The sequence below is a fragment of the Trichoplusia ni genome, chromosome 15, assembly GCF_003590095.1.
Source record: "Trichoplusia ni isolate ovarian cell line Hi5 chromosome 15, tn1, whole genome shotgun sequence".
Taxonomy (NCBI): Eukaryota; Metazoa; Arthropoda; class Insecta; order Lepidoptera; family Noctuidae; genus Trichoplusia; species Trichoplusia ni.
In genome coordinates, this window is record NC_039492.1 from 2,928,914 (window position 1) to 2,945,189 (window position 16,276).

Genomic DNA, 16,276 nt, shown 5'->3' on the forward strand with positions numbered 1-16,276 from the left:
GTAAATGTACTATATTTTTCCTTTTAATGAGGACCATGCCACAACGTCCCTGTTTTAGTCGAAAAAATATGAAAACAAAGATCTACACACTTACGTTTATTTAGGTCTATATCAGTGTCGCAGATAGTTAATAAAATAAATAATATACGCAACTAAAAACAAATCAGCTTATAACAAATTGTTCACACAGCTAAATCGGCACTTGAATTCCAAAGCCAGTGGTTTAAAAGTAATTACTGGTTTGACCATAGACGCGGGATGAAAACCGCGCGAATAGAGAAAACTGACAGAGATTTACACATCGGATGTCCCCGGTATGCACGTGGTTAGCAGCTAATGTATGAGGGTTGTCACTTATACAGCGATAGGAGATATTTACTTAAGCAGCTTATTAAAATTCCATGGTACTTAGACCATAGAACATAGCTTAGAAATAGACGAACAATATTACTGCACAGTCAGCAAAGAGGAAAAACAATTATGTTTGTACATGTAAGTGTATTAACACAGCAAAAGTAAATAATGTATTTGGGTTGGAGAAAACACAACTTCAAGACGAAAATATAGGTATTAAAAATTTGCTGAATATCAATTAAATATTAAAGGGCATTTTAGGCCACTTGTAAGTTTAATTTAGTTCTGCGAACGTTACTGACGTCGGGTCAGTAACTTATCCTAACATTACGGATACTAATTCAAATCAGCTTTGCCCAGTCTCCTTTGTTTTGTATGTTAATATCTAACGCACCAAGGACGTCGAGTAACATAATTATGCTTGACATAAACAGAGCCACCTGTCATTGTTAATTTATACGTTCAATTCATTCAATAGTTCACTCAGTATCGATTCTATATGTCAAGGTATTCTTCAGCAGTACGGCGATTCCCACGGTGTTTGTATTACTTAAAATAAATCGAGCAGCACCGTTTAAAACCGATTTCAAAGCTAGACTGATGCTGCTGTGGAAATGAGAAGCAGCTACGCGCACAGTAGTCCTGTCTCGTTTTAACACCATCAACAGACCTGGTTTAAATCTTCATGTTACAGGCACAGTACACGGTAAACATTGGCTTAACAGACCAACTTTGTACGTAATAAATTTGTAATTAAACAAACATTGTTCCGTGGAACTATGAATATGTAAGAGGCTCGCTCGCCAGTCGGCACAGATCGAGGGGAATCAGAATAGCATCCGCATTGTAACGTGGAGTTATCCCGCGGTTTGAACTGATTTCGTGAAACAATAGATTACTAATTCAACGGTTTTGTGGTTGTTGACGGTACTATTGAATTTTTTATCTAAAGGAATGTTTGAGTTCTTAAGTCAGATTGTCAGCTGGATAACTCATCCGCTATTTTAATAAGAGTTTTAAGTATTCCGTTCGCAATTTACAACACTTTTCTTAATTTAGTAATTTTTCTTTCTTCAGGAACTTAAATTAAAGTCTAGAGTTAAAAAGCAAAGGCATGGTCAGAATTGTTGCTCTGCATCGCTACAGAATACACTGAGAAAAAATATATAAATCCCGCAAAGAAGTAGGTACAAAAATGACTTGTTAAGTGGAATATTTTTTTTTGCAAGCTGGCAGCCCTGCTCATCGAAGGCAAAAGTGCAAATGTCCGTCGTTTTCTCGCGGGGAAACGTCGCGGATGCGCTCGGGCCCACTTTCTTTATGATAATCTGTTCGACGAGACAAGCATTTAGCTGATAGATGAATCACACGTGAGATGTGGTTCAAGGGTTAATTTGCTTTTTGAATATTAAGCATTGTGACGGTATTCAGTTTAGAGCTTTCTCTACATTTACTAATAGGTGGCACAGGTGGGAATAGGGTTGTCACCGGACCTGCCGATGTCATAAGCTCGAAGATTAATAACACAATTGGTCTTTAAGATTGTTGCTCTCGTGGGTGGAATGCACAGAAGGTACATATAATTAGTACCACTTATACACAAGCTTTTCCATAACGTAATAATATTTTTGCAACATAAATATGACCGACTTTAAATGAAAACTACTGTGTCAAACATGGTGCTCCAAAATGTATGGGACAGCTATTTCAAGTTAAATACAAAATAATCAACAAAATAGGTTTATCCAGTAAGAATCTCTGAAATTAAAAAACATAAAAAAATACAGACGAATTAAAAACCTGCTTTTGTAGCTAAAAACAAACTTAAAGACGAGCTACGTATGGTATTCCGAAATACCGCTTGCCGAAAGGACGATTTTCCGAAAACACTCTACTCCGACGGTTAGTTGAACGAAAAAATTATTGACCGATGAAACGTTTCGCCGAAAATATTATTTATTGACGCTTGGTAGTCCGAATGAATCCTTCGCCGATGTAACGGTTCACCGAAAACACTCTTCAACGACGATTGGTTAAACGAACGAAACTTTCGCCGATAGCATTCAGTTTACGCTAGCTACTATATTTTATAATTATGTGAAATGCAGCTGAACAATACTTGTAATAATGTATTTTTAACATGACTTCTACAAGACCTAAGGGTGTTGTCAAAGTGAAAAAAAAACTATCCATTTGGCAAAAGAATTCCCCTACAACGAGTGCTATCGGCGAAAGTTTCATTCAGTTTACGCTAGCTACTATATTTTATAATTATGTGAAATGCAGCTGAACAATACTTGTAATAATGTATTTTTAACATGACTTCTACAAGACCTAAGGGTGTTGTCAAGGTGAAAAAAAAACTATCCATTTGGCAAAACAATTCCCCTACAACGAGTGCTATCGGCGAAAGTTTCGTTCGTTTAACCAATCGTCGTTGAAGAGTGTTTTCGGTGAACCGTTACATCGGCGAAGGATTCATTCGGACTACCAAGCGTCGATAAATAATATTTTCGGCGAAACGTTTCATCGGTCAATAATTTTTTCGTTCAACTAACCGTCGGAGTAGAGTGTTTTCGGAAAATCGTCCTTTCGGCAAGCGGTATTTCGGAATACCATACGTAGCTCATGTAACGATATTTAACTTAAATAAGAAAAAAACTTTTTTTCTGTAATTCTTTCAAAAGCAGGCTTTCCACCATTGGCATGTATGTACCGTCATGCATGTGTACAAGTGCGGTATGTCCAACTTCTCAGTGTTACATCCCCAACTCCATAGTGCCGCACACCTCTCCTATAATGAAGTAACTGTAGCCCCTCTTAGAAACGAGATATTATTTAGCTACAGACAGTTTAGAAACGTCCGTTTATTTCGCGATTAGTACACAGTAAATGATCCCCTAGAGTTGTGCCAAAGACTAAGAACAAGTGTTGTAGAAGATATAGTTGTTGTGCCTATTTTGTTAATAGAATATTGACAAGTTCCTATATTCGTTTTAAATTATATGCTCCGTTTTCCGCTTCGTTTTAATTATCTTCCTAGATGACATTTAATTTTGACTTTCTACACGAGTTATATTCTGAGTTGACAAGGCTTTTGACTTGGGAGCCTGAAAATAATTAGTCTTAAGCTCCTTAGGTAAGTGGCTGTACTAGAAGTGCCTCCTCTAGAAGTCGTCTTCAGAAACGTTGCTTACTTAGAAGTTGTTGATAAGTGGAATGACTCAAATACACATTATGACGAAAGCACCGTCTTGCTCATGTGTGAAAATGACCGTAAGTTATTTATCTTGATTAAAAGAGTTGTCACATCCATGACTTCGTAATTTCTACAACCCTAAAGTTCGTAGACATCTCACTTGACTATGGTGAGTGACCAAGTTCATTCGAGAAGTATCAGATCTCGGTATAAGAAGGCATTGCATCCCGCAGCATGTACCACATCTTCTCACATTATCTTTACCGTTCTATAATCGTAGATCGGTGGACAATTATCGCGCATGATTTACGAGAGGGCTAGCAGAGGAAGGAATGCTATAAATAACGATTAATGGTCCAGTATCGGAGCCTGCGTGTTATTTATCGGTGGCCGCTGAATCACATAGTGCGTCCTTGCCGTAATAGTTTTGAGGTGTTGACTGGAATAACTGTTAGATTTATTATAACATAAGTTTTTGACGAAAATCCTTAAGTAATTAAACTTACCGACTGTCAGCTGTCAAACTAATATGGCCTCCGAAAAAATTCTAAAATGGAACATTATTTAAAATAACCTATGGCGCGAGCTCAGAAATCTGTAGAATTGATATATTCATTCGATTTTCGAAAATAGAAAGGTTTTTGTTCATTTATAGCCGAATAGTAACGTGGACGTGCAGAGAATTAAATTTTATGCTTTTATGAATGAAAAGTTGAAAGGATTTGTTTGCATTATTTTAAAAATAAGTAACAACAACAACTCTCCATTTCGTAGACATTTCTTACTGCGACGAATTGGAGACCCTAGTATTACTACTTACTGTAGTTGGCTATGATTGTTAAACATTGGTCATTTAGTTGCATATTTTCATGCAAAACTTTAACCCGTTAAAATATTTTCCAAAACAAAGTTGAACTCACTGTAAGACACAATTATCCTTAACAGTATCCCAGTCCGTTAAGGTCAAACCCGCTTAATTACAACACTCGGGTCGTTATTTTTTTCCTAATAATTGTATAAATCGTTTAGAAATCAAAAGAAAATTGGGCAATTTACTTTTTTATAAAGTTAATAATAAACTACCGTTCGAACCATTTAACTAAGGCAGTTACCTCTTCTAGTAACGACCTACGTGTAACTGTTATAACATATAGGATTAAGGTTTAACTGTTGTTGTAATAGTTAACTGATGTAACTTGACTTTGTAAGCACCTACTTATCTGTAATTTCAAAGTACTCATAATCTCTACTTACTTACAACTACTTGGTATTTTATTAATTATCATTTTAATCATTTAGTGTTGTAAAAGAAATGTTTCTCGTGAACATACAGTATGCCTTAGTATCTAGACAGTACAGTAAGTAAAAAGATCCAATATTTTCAGGGTCCGCGATTGTACAGATTTTTTAATGCTTCTATTTAACCTCTAAATTAAATATTTAGCTTGAAGTTCAGTTAAGTAGGTATATTTCTTATTACGAATTCTGTATTGAGTTTCAAATAAATATACCTACCTACACCGCTGATAATATTACTTCTTATAAAATTAAATAAGGAACTATGTTACTTTATTTTTCGTATTCTGTGTATAGTCCCCGAGAAACAAACACCTCTGATAATATTGACACATCACTAATAAACACTTAATTGATATTATCAAGCTATAATAACACTAAAATTATTTACAAGACGACAAATAGTTATCTGAGAATCTATTTAAATATAATGTGCCTACTTCATCAAGATAATAACGCGGGGTTGCCGGGTTCACAGCAATATTAACATACGCTTATCCCATAAAGATCCAGTGTATTAGCATCCATTAGGCCTAGATAACCATGAAACAATAGTTATCAAGAACTGAATATAAAACAAATTAGTTACGCGATGCGAATGAAAGTTTATAAAAACAGTTAGCTATTTAGAACGTTTTAAAATTAATCTTTTCTTTTTATCTTTGTTTTGTATGGTCTACTGTGCTGCCAGTATCAAACAGGAGTTTGTTTTCATGATCAAAATTGTCTGTAGTCACTAAAAAGGTATCATTTTATTAAATAAGGCTATCCGTGAAGTGCGAAACTTTTTTAAATTATGACAAAATACAATAACCGTTATTTGTTAAGAAACAAATAAAGTTTCGATTTTACAATTAATCTTTAACAAACTATAGAGAAAACTAGCTGTGAAAATTAATTTAATATCTATTACAATGTTGAATCTAAAGTATTTGCTAAGAGAAAAGCGTGAGAGCTAACACGCAAGCGAGATGATGGCATAATGGCTCGCGACACTAATTAATATCTACGATTAATTGTTCACCATAAAACTGCGCGCGCAGTGACGGAAACTGTCGAGATGACACGTAACCACAAGATTTATGTCAAATTAGATAACTTGAAGGTGTAAGGAGTTTTTATTAGATGTGCCTACATTTTGATAAACTACAAGTAGGATAGTGACGGAAGAGGTTTTATAACGCATTAAAGTGGTTCTTAAGTAGCATGTTGATACACATTTATTAATTATTTTTATTAGCTTGTATTTAATTAAATTTAAACACTGTTTGGCATATGAATATTTGAACGCTGAAAAGAGTAGAATATTATGGACCTTTTTTATGTAACACCTATTGTAACAATATTCTTGCAAATAAATCATTGTCCTCATTCTTATGTTTCTTTGTTTTCATTTAATCCATGATAATTTATGGATAAGATCGAAATATTTAATATATTAAAAGTATATTGTTTTAGCTTAATAAATAATCTACCAAAAATTAGAAACCAATTTTAAGGTAGAATATTCGTTTAGGTAAATCAATATTTATATCATGTTTCCCTCCATCGATAATTTTACAAAATCAGAACATTTGACAAAATCGCAGATACATTTAATTTAAATAACACCCGCCGTGTAACTGCGCAATTTGATTGTTAAAGTGTTTAGTATAAAGATGAGAGGTCCAGATATCATAACTGTATCTGAAGTAATACTAGCAACTACCTGCGCCTGCGCACTTGCACAAGTTTATTTGGATCAAAACAATTGAACCAGAAAGCTTTCGGTTAAAGGTAATTGAACGAGACGATTGTCACAATGCAAGCTAAGTTTAATTTTATCTTTATTGAATATAAACATAAATATATAAAATTAAACTTTTTTTACATAAAAGTGTGTCGTGTTTGGGGTTATAGTACCTACGGTCAGCATGAAAAGTAAATGAAACTTTGTTATTTTTTTTTGTTAAATTTGTCTCAAAAACAAAGGCTTATGTATGCAGCCACTAGGCGAGATACGTACTATAATTTAATTAGACCGGATAATTTTAATTATGATTTTATAGTATAAATTAATACATGGTTGATCGATCTTAAAGGGTTTTTAGATCGATCAAATTTTTTCATTTAGCCTATTATACTTAGGTATACCAGATAATCTAAGGCGTTAGTAATAAAACAATTTAAACTAACAATTTGAGACTCGCCGTCTCTTATAAATTCTCACTTATAGTTAATTAGTAAAAGTGCGGGTTATTATATTTTATAGGTCGAGATTACCATAGAGTGTAGAAGGTAATTCTTGACGAGTCATCACCGCCTCTACGTTACAACAAGGAGTTTTGTTATTATAAGCAAAACCCTTCCTTCTTTCTAATGTTTTCATTTTGTTCTTGGTTTTCTAATCATAATTTTACTTGAATAAAGATAATTCGACTGGTATAGAGTGCATTATTTTTCAAGATCAAATAATATTTCATAAGTTTGAAAAAGTTCATAAGTTCCTAACAATCTTGAATTATAGAATACAACCGGTAATATTCAATAGTGAAATCATTAAAGTAAGAAGAAAACATTGAATCTTACATAACAGGCTTTTACAGTTATGAAAAGCCGTCATTAAACACATGTGCCGTAGATTAAAACAGCACCCTTGGTATGTAGGCTCACCTAGATAATATCAGTTATATCATCACGATCTGTAGGACCTGGTTGCATCCACAATTACCCATTATGTTTAAAGCTGTGCATTAATAGCAACGTGTCGGGCGCCCCGTGCGGGCCCGTAGCGATCATTATAAACGTTAACAGTTATGCGCGCACGGACGTGGAAAATTATTCGCCGAGGTGCGCGCGCGCTTCCGTGCACACGATGCGAGCACAGAAAAACAGCGCCGGTAGACAAACAAGAAGCGTAATTAATGGAAAAGTGGAAGCTGGAAGTGTGGCGTCGAGTGAGGTATTTGTAGCAAGGGTTTCTGTAACACGTATTGGTCGACTTTTACATGATAACATTTCTTATGATAAAAAAGAGTCCAAATCTGTTGAGTTCTTTTCCTTGAAAGATTTATTGAAACATCCCTACAAGCTTTCGCGTTTATAATATAAGTAGGATATGTGCATGTAAAGTCAGTTCACATAAGAATTCAAGCCTACGCAAATTAATAATTAACCGTCCAATGAACTTATTATTTGTGGCTGAATCAAACCTAACGCAATCGTAATACTCAAATATAATTCTAGTTTTATGTATATTAAAGGAATATTCGGAATAAATTCCGAACCTTACATACCTACACACAATCTTACACATTATGCCCTTAAGCATCAAGAATAAGCCTTCTGCAAACCTCAACAAGCTGCGTCTGCGCAACGTTTTAACATGAGCTCATCTGTGATGATCAAGTGGAAGATAGTGTCGCTCTCATGCGCTAGTTCAGCGGCGACAGGTCGTTGCCAGCTGCCGGATGGGTGACCGAAGATGAGTTGCACCAAATAGACGTATTAAGGTTGGCTGACGGAGAACGCATTTAGGTATGTCCGCCTGTGAGATGGGTGCAATAACTATTAATTAAATTAATATTAAGAAAAATACCCTTATAAGGATAGAAAATCCTGGTTTGCTATTTAATTGCTGTTCCTCATTTGAAACTTGCCGAAAAACAATTGAATTTGTAGGAATACGAATGTAGTATTTCATGGCCTCAATATTATTGATGAAATTGTACAATATTGTATTCATTTTTAATTAAAATTAAACCAAAATTAATTAGGTTTTGTGTGGTTAATTATTAATTAACCAAACCAAACCTGGAGTCACTAGATATGTAATTTGATTTGTAATCAAAAATTTTGATTTTCGCATAAATTTTAGTTTATTATTACAATATGTAACTTTAGATTTACATGTGTTTTTTAAAACCAAATTTTTAAAGGAAAAGACTAAGGAAGATTTTTATCTCTATTTGAGTAACTTAAAATACCAATAGAGAAATGCGTTATAGGTAGTCACGACAGTTATGATTTTCCCTATACGACTTAGAGTACTTTTGTCCTACAAACAATATCAAACATTATCCTCATCTTCCAAAAAACAATGTGTCTGAGTGTCATCGCGGGCGCAGACTGCGCGTCGCTCGCTCCGGTTCAGCGGCGCCTGCGCAGCTCACTGACCACTTCACCTGACTCCATTCACAGCGGGGAACCAATACTACCGTTTGAGACAAAGATCGTTGATATACTATGGGTAGTGTTGTAATAAATGTTTTATGGTGGTATTTTTGGACTCTAAAATTATTAGTTAAGAATATTATTATTTAATTTGAAAGCTACTAGTTATCTATAGTTAGGCTCGTCACATTTTATGCTACATAAGATACTATGACCTATCAGTAGTATTAACGCACCCAACTTCTACTTGACCAATAATCATGCTCAACACAAAAAGTAAACAATACTACGAATAACAAATTTAATTAACTAATGAGTATTTAAAAAAACAACGAAGCTACGTAAAGTACGTAGCTCTCGCGTGCGGCGCCCGCGCACTACGCACCTGTCGTTGCGCAGGCGCAGGCGATCACGCAGATAACACAGAAGTGCCACTGATAAGTCGAGTTAACACGTGTGCGAGTATAACTGTGCTCTGACTGAGATTAGCATGGGAAAGCGCTAAACTAGATCGGTTAACGAGGCCTACACGTTTCCGTGGTAATACATTGTCTAAGTTAAGTTGAAAGGTTACTACTCGACAATAAGTAAACAAGGAGTTCTACTCAACACAATATCGCCCTTGTCTTGGTATAGATATTCTGGAAAGTCACTCAGCTAATATATATTGTATTTACGGCTGTACGAGAGTGAAATTTTATTCAATTTTATAAATTCATCAGTGAAGTGCCCGATGAGAATTCAAGCCCGATATGAAAGGAATTGTCAACGCTAATATTATTTATTTTCAATGATTATACTAAAAGTTGAATTCAGTTTTTACGTTAGGAATTGGTAGTCATAAATTAACAAATTAAATAATGTATCGTAATGTTGAAGCTTTTTCAATATTTTCTCTATCTAAGTTTTCATTATCCATACGTATATGATGCTCCAGTAGACTTCAACCATCATGGATAACCGAGCAAGCTGCGGGAAATGTCATACAATATTAAATAAGTTCTTCACGACGACGCACAGCTAATGAATAACCGTTAGCCAAATGTACCGACAGCAGGACAAACATAAAAATGGCAATTATACTTAAGAACAGCTGTGTTTTCATTCTTTTTCAATGATATTTAAAATTAGACAAAAATAAGCAATTTGACAAGATGAATCGTTTTAAAAGCTAATCGATGCTAAACAAATATGTGTGTTAATATTCGTGGAGTATTTCATAGATAGATCTATTCATGAATATGTATTAGTATAAAAACCCAAAATAAAAGATGTAATTAATTATTCACCCTGTTTTGCTATCTGTACCTCACGCTAGTGATCTGTTATCACGACGTTACGTGTTTCTATTACTAACTGTTAGTTAAGAATGAACCGCGAATTAATATTCTGTGAACACAGTCACTTGGCGGCTATCAAATTAATCTCATTGACTTTTAATTATAAGGGAAGTCTCTTCTAGCTCCTCCTTATAAACTAAACTTCCTGGCCAAATTCTATAAAAACGTCTTAAGGTAGTAATTTCGTTTGTAATTGTTAGTCCCATTAGTTATTATTAAAAAACTTTTAAAATTGTACCTTTTTAGTTTAGAAGGTTAAATAAGCTTTTCAGATACATTTTCTTCCATTTGGTAAGTTCCTCTCCTCAAGTAGAAGAGAGCGTGCTTTGACCAATGTGCCCAAGTAGCAATTCTATGAGTACCAAATGATGTAGGTAAGCTATAAATTATTGTACTTATCACATTTCATTGACCGAAACCAAGAGAAGACAAAAATCATTAAAGTAATTACTCAATAATGTCTACAAAAGTACATTTTACTTTTCCAAATACTCACAAATGAGTTCTATGCTTCTGCGTGAAGTCTGTGCGTGTGACATTTACATACATATCTCGGCATCTGGTCTGGTTCGCACGTGACAATCAGAGCGTATGGCCGCTCTCAAAACACGGGGCTTTTCATTCGCAACCCGGTTGTGGACTACTGTCTCGTATTTTTTGATAAAAGTGAAAGCCTTTCGAATATATATCTACTGGATTTGCATATGTATCTGATACAACCTATCCTATAATTACGCAAAACCGTTTTGCGCTAATTCTTTCTGATTTTTCCACCTTTGCCAAATTGAGGTGTACGTGATTTTCGGACATTCAAATAAAACTATTTAAACAGATTTTATTTATTTTTCTAATTTGAATGTCTAGATATGAATAGAAATACACTTTACATTGTTTTTTTTTTATTCCGATACAAGATTTTCGAATTTTACTAGCAATGTGGCACTGATTAGCATGTTTTTACCTATTGTTTTGACAGTCATATAAGATACGTACATATTTTTATACCAAAGGAAAAAATGATGGTTGGGGAACCAAATAAAATGGTTGTAACATCGCCATTCAAACAATGAAACATCTTCACTTTATTGTTTATCTATAAACACTTTAGATTTAGTCGTAAATATCTTATTTATATAGACTTTCGAAGGGCCCGTTATCAGTCAATGTGTTTGTGTGTCACGGGGCCTAGCTAATAGCCGAGGTCCGAATGTTTACCAAAATACCGGACCTTGGTGAGTGACATAAACCTGTTTGTTGGGAGAAGATTTCATTATCATATTACTATTAGGAGTGGCATGTGACTGAGGCAAAGCTTTGAATGTAGTGAACTTACTTTAAGGGATAGTCAATTGCTTGCTGAATTTAGTTTTTAGATTGATGATGAGTAAGGTTGAGGTACCCATATTCTCTGTCTAAATACACAAGATATAATACTAGAAAGATCGTCTATAGAAATATATAGAAACTTTCTAGTAACAAATTCTTGACTCTAAGAGAATACAACAACCAATAAATCTTTCGCGTTGTTTAGTATCTCGATCTAAAAGATCTCCACAATACTCGCCTAGATTCCTAAAATACCTTCATTGACGTGAAACCCACAAGTTTCCGAAGTGATTACCATACCGGTGCCCGCGGCCTTGTGACACACTGCGGACTGGTTCTGTCTGTTTGTCTGTGTGTCCGTGCTCATGTTTGTACTACAAGTGTTTACGTTTACGCAATCCTCCGCTCGTTCTGTTAGCTTTTGGCAGAGATCAGCGGTCACGGTAATGTTTGCTTATTCTTTATGTGCTTGGAATTTTATTGTTTGATTTGATGTTAGGTACCTAAAGCTCTCAGTTTCGTACGCAAAACAAAGTTTATTGCAAAAAAATATTTAAATTTCGTTTTCTGTTTCAAGGGGTTATCATGTATATGTTGTACTCGTAATATAACTTAGTGGTAAGATGTGTGACTCCAGTTAAAGGCGCAAGTGTCATCAAATCACGCACCGACTTTCCCAATTATGTGTGCATATTAGAAATAAACATTACAGCTTCCGTGTTTTGGAAGGCACGTATGTGTTTTCTGCGCTCGATCTCTCCTCTGTCATGCGGATTTTCGTCCTATTGGGCTGGAAGAGTAGGGGACCTGAGACTGTGTATCAAAGATTTCAACGCATTGCCAGACACCGACACAAAAACGCAGATGACTTAGCACGGCGGTTTAAGTTTAGTCAGTAAGAGTCTGACACTACCCATTTCACAGAGTGGGTGACCATGAGGATTCCCCTACCTTAATAAAAAAAAAACAGGGACAAGAGAGCGCACCTGTGTTTTAGCACAGGCATGTGAACTATTATGTTTCAGGCGCAGCTGCCGAAAGCAGGGACCGGACAACCCCACTTTAGAGTTAAGCCGTTTGACAGGGTAACCCGTACACGGGGTAACTCATATCGCAGTGTTACCTTTTGTTCGAGTTACATCCTCGAAACCCAGCGAAATGGTTAACACCTTCATTATGGTAACCACTTGAAGGGGTTAACCCCTTCAATAACTTAACCCTTTGAAGTGGTTACCTTCACGAAAGGCTTTTATTCGTGTTACCCTGAATTACCCACTAAACTTGAGCTGCATACTTGCACCCTAGCGGCCCCTCATTGCTTTACTAAGACTACAGCTGATTTTCTTCTATCGCCGACGCGTCGCGCCGCGACTCGCGCCTCTCGGACAAACTACCTACGCGCGAAACGTCATATAGGTAAGTAGCTGTTGCCCGCGACTTCGTCCGCGTGGTTAGAAGATATAAGTTAGGAGTTTTTGAACGAAATATTTTTCCCCGTATTTGCCATATTTTCCATTAAATCTTCGCTCCTATTAGTTGCAGCGTAATTTTATATACCTAGCCTAAAACCTTCCTCGATTATTGGTCTATTGAACACAAAATGAGATCAAATTTAAAAAAAAAAAATCGAATACAAGTTTTTTTCATTTTTTGCATTTTCTGAGAAGATTTGACGGGTGAATTTTCGATTGAAAATTAGAGTGTTTTTTTATATTAATTCAAAATAAGGTGAAAAAATAAATATTTTTAATCAAATAAATTACAGCGTATTTGGGACACAAAAAAGTAAGTTTTCACCAAATTTCGTTAAAAATAAATTTTTGTAAAAGATAAAAATAAAAAACCACAATCTTGGTTTTTTAGATTTTTCACATAAATTTTGAGGTTATGTGAAAAAAATGTAAACACAAAAGTTTTAGATCTTTTTCTTTTAGAACTTTGCCATTTGACTTTTTTCGATACGAATTTTAGTTTTGCCGGAAATCGATAAAAACCGTTTTTTACTCTTCAAACGTCACTCCCACCCCCTTCCCGACCTCAGATCACCCGTAAATTATTTTTCCTTTCATTTTTATAATATTCCCCTCCTTTTCTAATGGGTTTCATCCTACTATTTTTTTTTGGTTTTAAAAATTATCGACCCTGGTCTACAAGTATAGACACGAAAAATATATATCACAACGTTTGAAAAGTGCGACAAGCAAAATTAAACTGTAAGATCATATCCACAATGATTTTTATTCCATGTTTACAAGTCGCTCGGTAAATGCAACAATGGCGCCGCTGGGCGGTAAGATGTCACGTGCACTCGTGGTTATACTATTTTCAAACTAATGTCTATGATAAAGAGTGCATATTGCATTGTCTTAGGTTGGAGTGGGTTACCCTGTTACAGTGTTACAGGGTAGTAAAGGGTAACCTGTTCGGAACAGAGTTCCAGTAATCCGTTCGAAGGTGTAACATATGTCATAGGGTTTTTTCTTGAAGCGCTTAAAAAAACCCCTTCAAAAACCCTTTCAATGAGTATCCGGCCGGTCCCTGGCCGAAAGTCGTTCAGGACATTATTATTAATGGGTCACACATGTAAGCAGTACTAAACAAAAAGGTTAAAAAAAAAATAGAAACAGAATTACAGTAGGTAATTAAACACAATTGCTATGCTATTACTAAGAATACACGTGTACATACACAGGAAGAAAACAGACAAGAAAGTAGTCACTTCTATACCAAATAAAACGAGCAAGATAATTAATAGTTAATTAACAGTAATTAAGTAATGTTCTCTAGAGATGACTTCCAATAGAAAACGGCGATGGAAACGGATATACGAAAGTTGATTTCCTTCAGTAATAGATACCTGTTTGTTTGTGTGTTAGCAAAGTTATTGATGTAATATAGTAGATCGTAAAACTAGGAATGATAAAATTGATGCTTCCAGTTTTGGATATTCAAATTTGCAGGAGTAGAAGTGATGGGCTTGCGACATGAATAGTGTTATATAGGCTTATTGCTTAATAGTAGTCCAATGCACTGGTTATACGCAATGCATCATCCCATAATGAAGAAGAGGGGAATGGATAGAAAATTCAATGGACTTATGTGACGGCTATATAAAATTCTTTATCGGAAAGACATGAATGTAATGTCCCTACGCTTATCGTAGGCCGCGATCTTTCGTCTGTTGTCTATAATGTAATAGCTGCAGGCCTACGGTATCAATGACACCGTGTAATTATCACAAGCCGCCGCCACCGGCCAGTCCATGTGACTGCTAATTACAATAATGTCAAAACTCCTTGCGCAACGCTCATGAGTGATCGTTACATCGAATTAGATCGCAAGTGCCTGACAGACAAGCTTGATGGCTTGACGGCTTGACGCGCGAGACAAAGAACTAATCAACTAACTTCAGATGCGTCAGCTGATACGGGCTTGGATTATAGAAACGAGGATATGTATAGTACGGTTTGAAATTTATTATTTGTTTGACCTTTGATTTTAATTTTTTGCTTGTCATGCTCTTGTTAGGTATATTGTACAATCGTGATTCTAGGGCAGAAGCAAATATTATGACTCAAATGAAATGGATAAGGTTCATCGAAAAATTAAATACTAACAATTTTCTCAATTAATTATGTTCGAAAAAAATTAAATAAGAGCTAGCGCCATTATTTTTCTTATCCACTAATTCGCATTCCGAGAAGAGATGAGTATATTATAAAGTCAGCAGATGGAACAGTTTAATTTTCTAGCAATTAAGTGCAGATAATTAAGTTACACTTTTATGAATTGTTAAACTATACAATTAGCTCATAGATCTGAAGCCTGAAGTGAGTTGACGAGCTCATTTTATCTCATATTTAAAGAATCAAGTCCCAAGCAAAGGAATTAAATCCTTGTATCGCGGGGGTTTCACAAAAGCACACAGACACAGAACAAGCATTATTATATTGCAAATGCATATAAAAATCGGGAATCGAACCCGGGACACGTTGCCTCCAGTGTGTTTGACGTGGTGAGCTAATAACACTCGGCTATCCGTGCATATCGAATCAATCGTGTTTCATAAATTACAAAACTACAATATTTTGTAAATGAACGAAATATCATCATATTAAGCAAATCTTACGATACTTGTATATTGCTTCTCATTAATCACTACTATTAGTTATTTATGAATAAACCTAAGAAACGGTAATAGGTATACTTAAAATTATTATAATTTATGCATACCTAAGTTAAGTATTTATTGCTACATAAACTAAACGAACACTAATTAGCTTACAGTTACAGAACAATTACGCAGCGCCGTGTTTTGTAATTAAAATCTTCATATATAAGTATGTTAACTTGTAATTACTCACGCTGAGTATGGACCACCCACCTGTAACAAACAATGGCTGACATTAATCAATGTTGCTTCAAATGTATTAAATATAAACATCTTAAATATTGTATGCACAGCAGTATAGTCAGCGCCCGAATATCTTGCGCCAGTGTTACAAGAAACACATCAGTAGAACGAACTGCTGGGTATAGTGAATAATATACTGCCTAACGCTCATAGACTGTCGGCAGCTGACTGTACCACCGATTTGAACAAGGCCTA

General features: G+C 35.2%; 1 protein-coding gene across 1 annotated transcript in view; it reads right to left on the reverse strand.

Annotated features, from left to right (window-relative positions):
* LOC113500961 overlaps positions 1–16,276 on the reverse strand; it is a 97,051-nt gene that overhangs the window by 11,468 nt on the left and 69,307 nt on the right. The gene's annotated exons all lie outside the window — the stretch shown is intronic.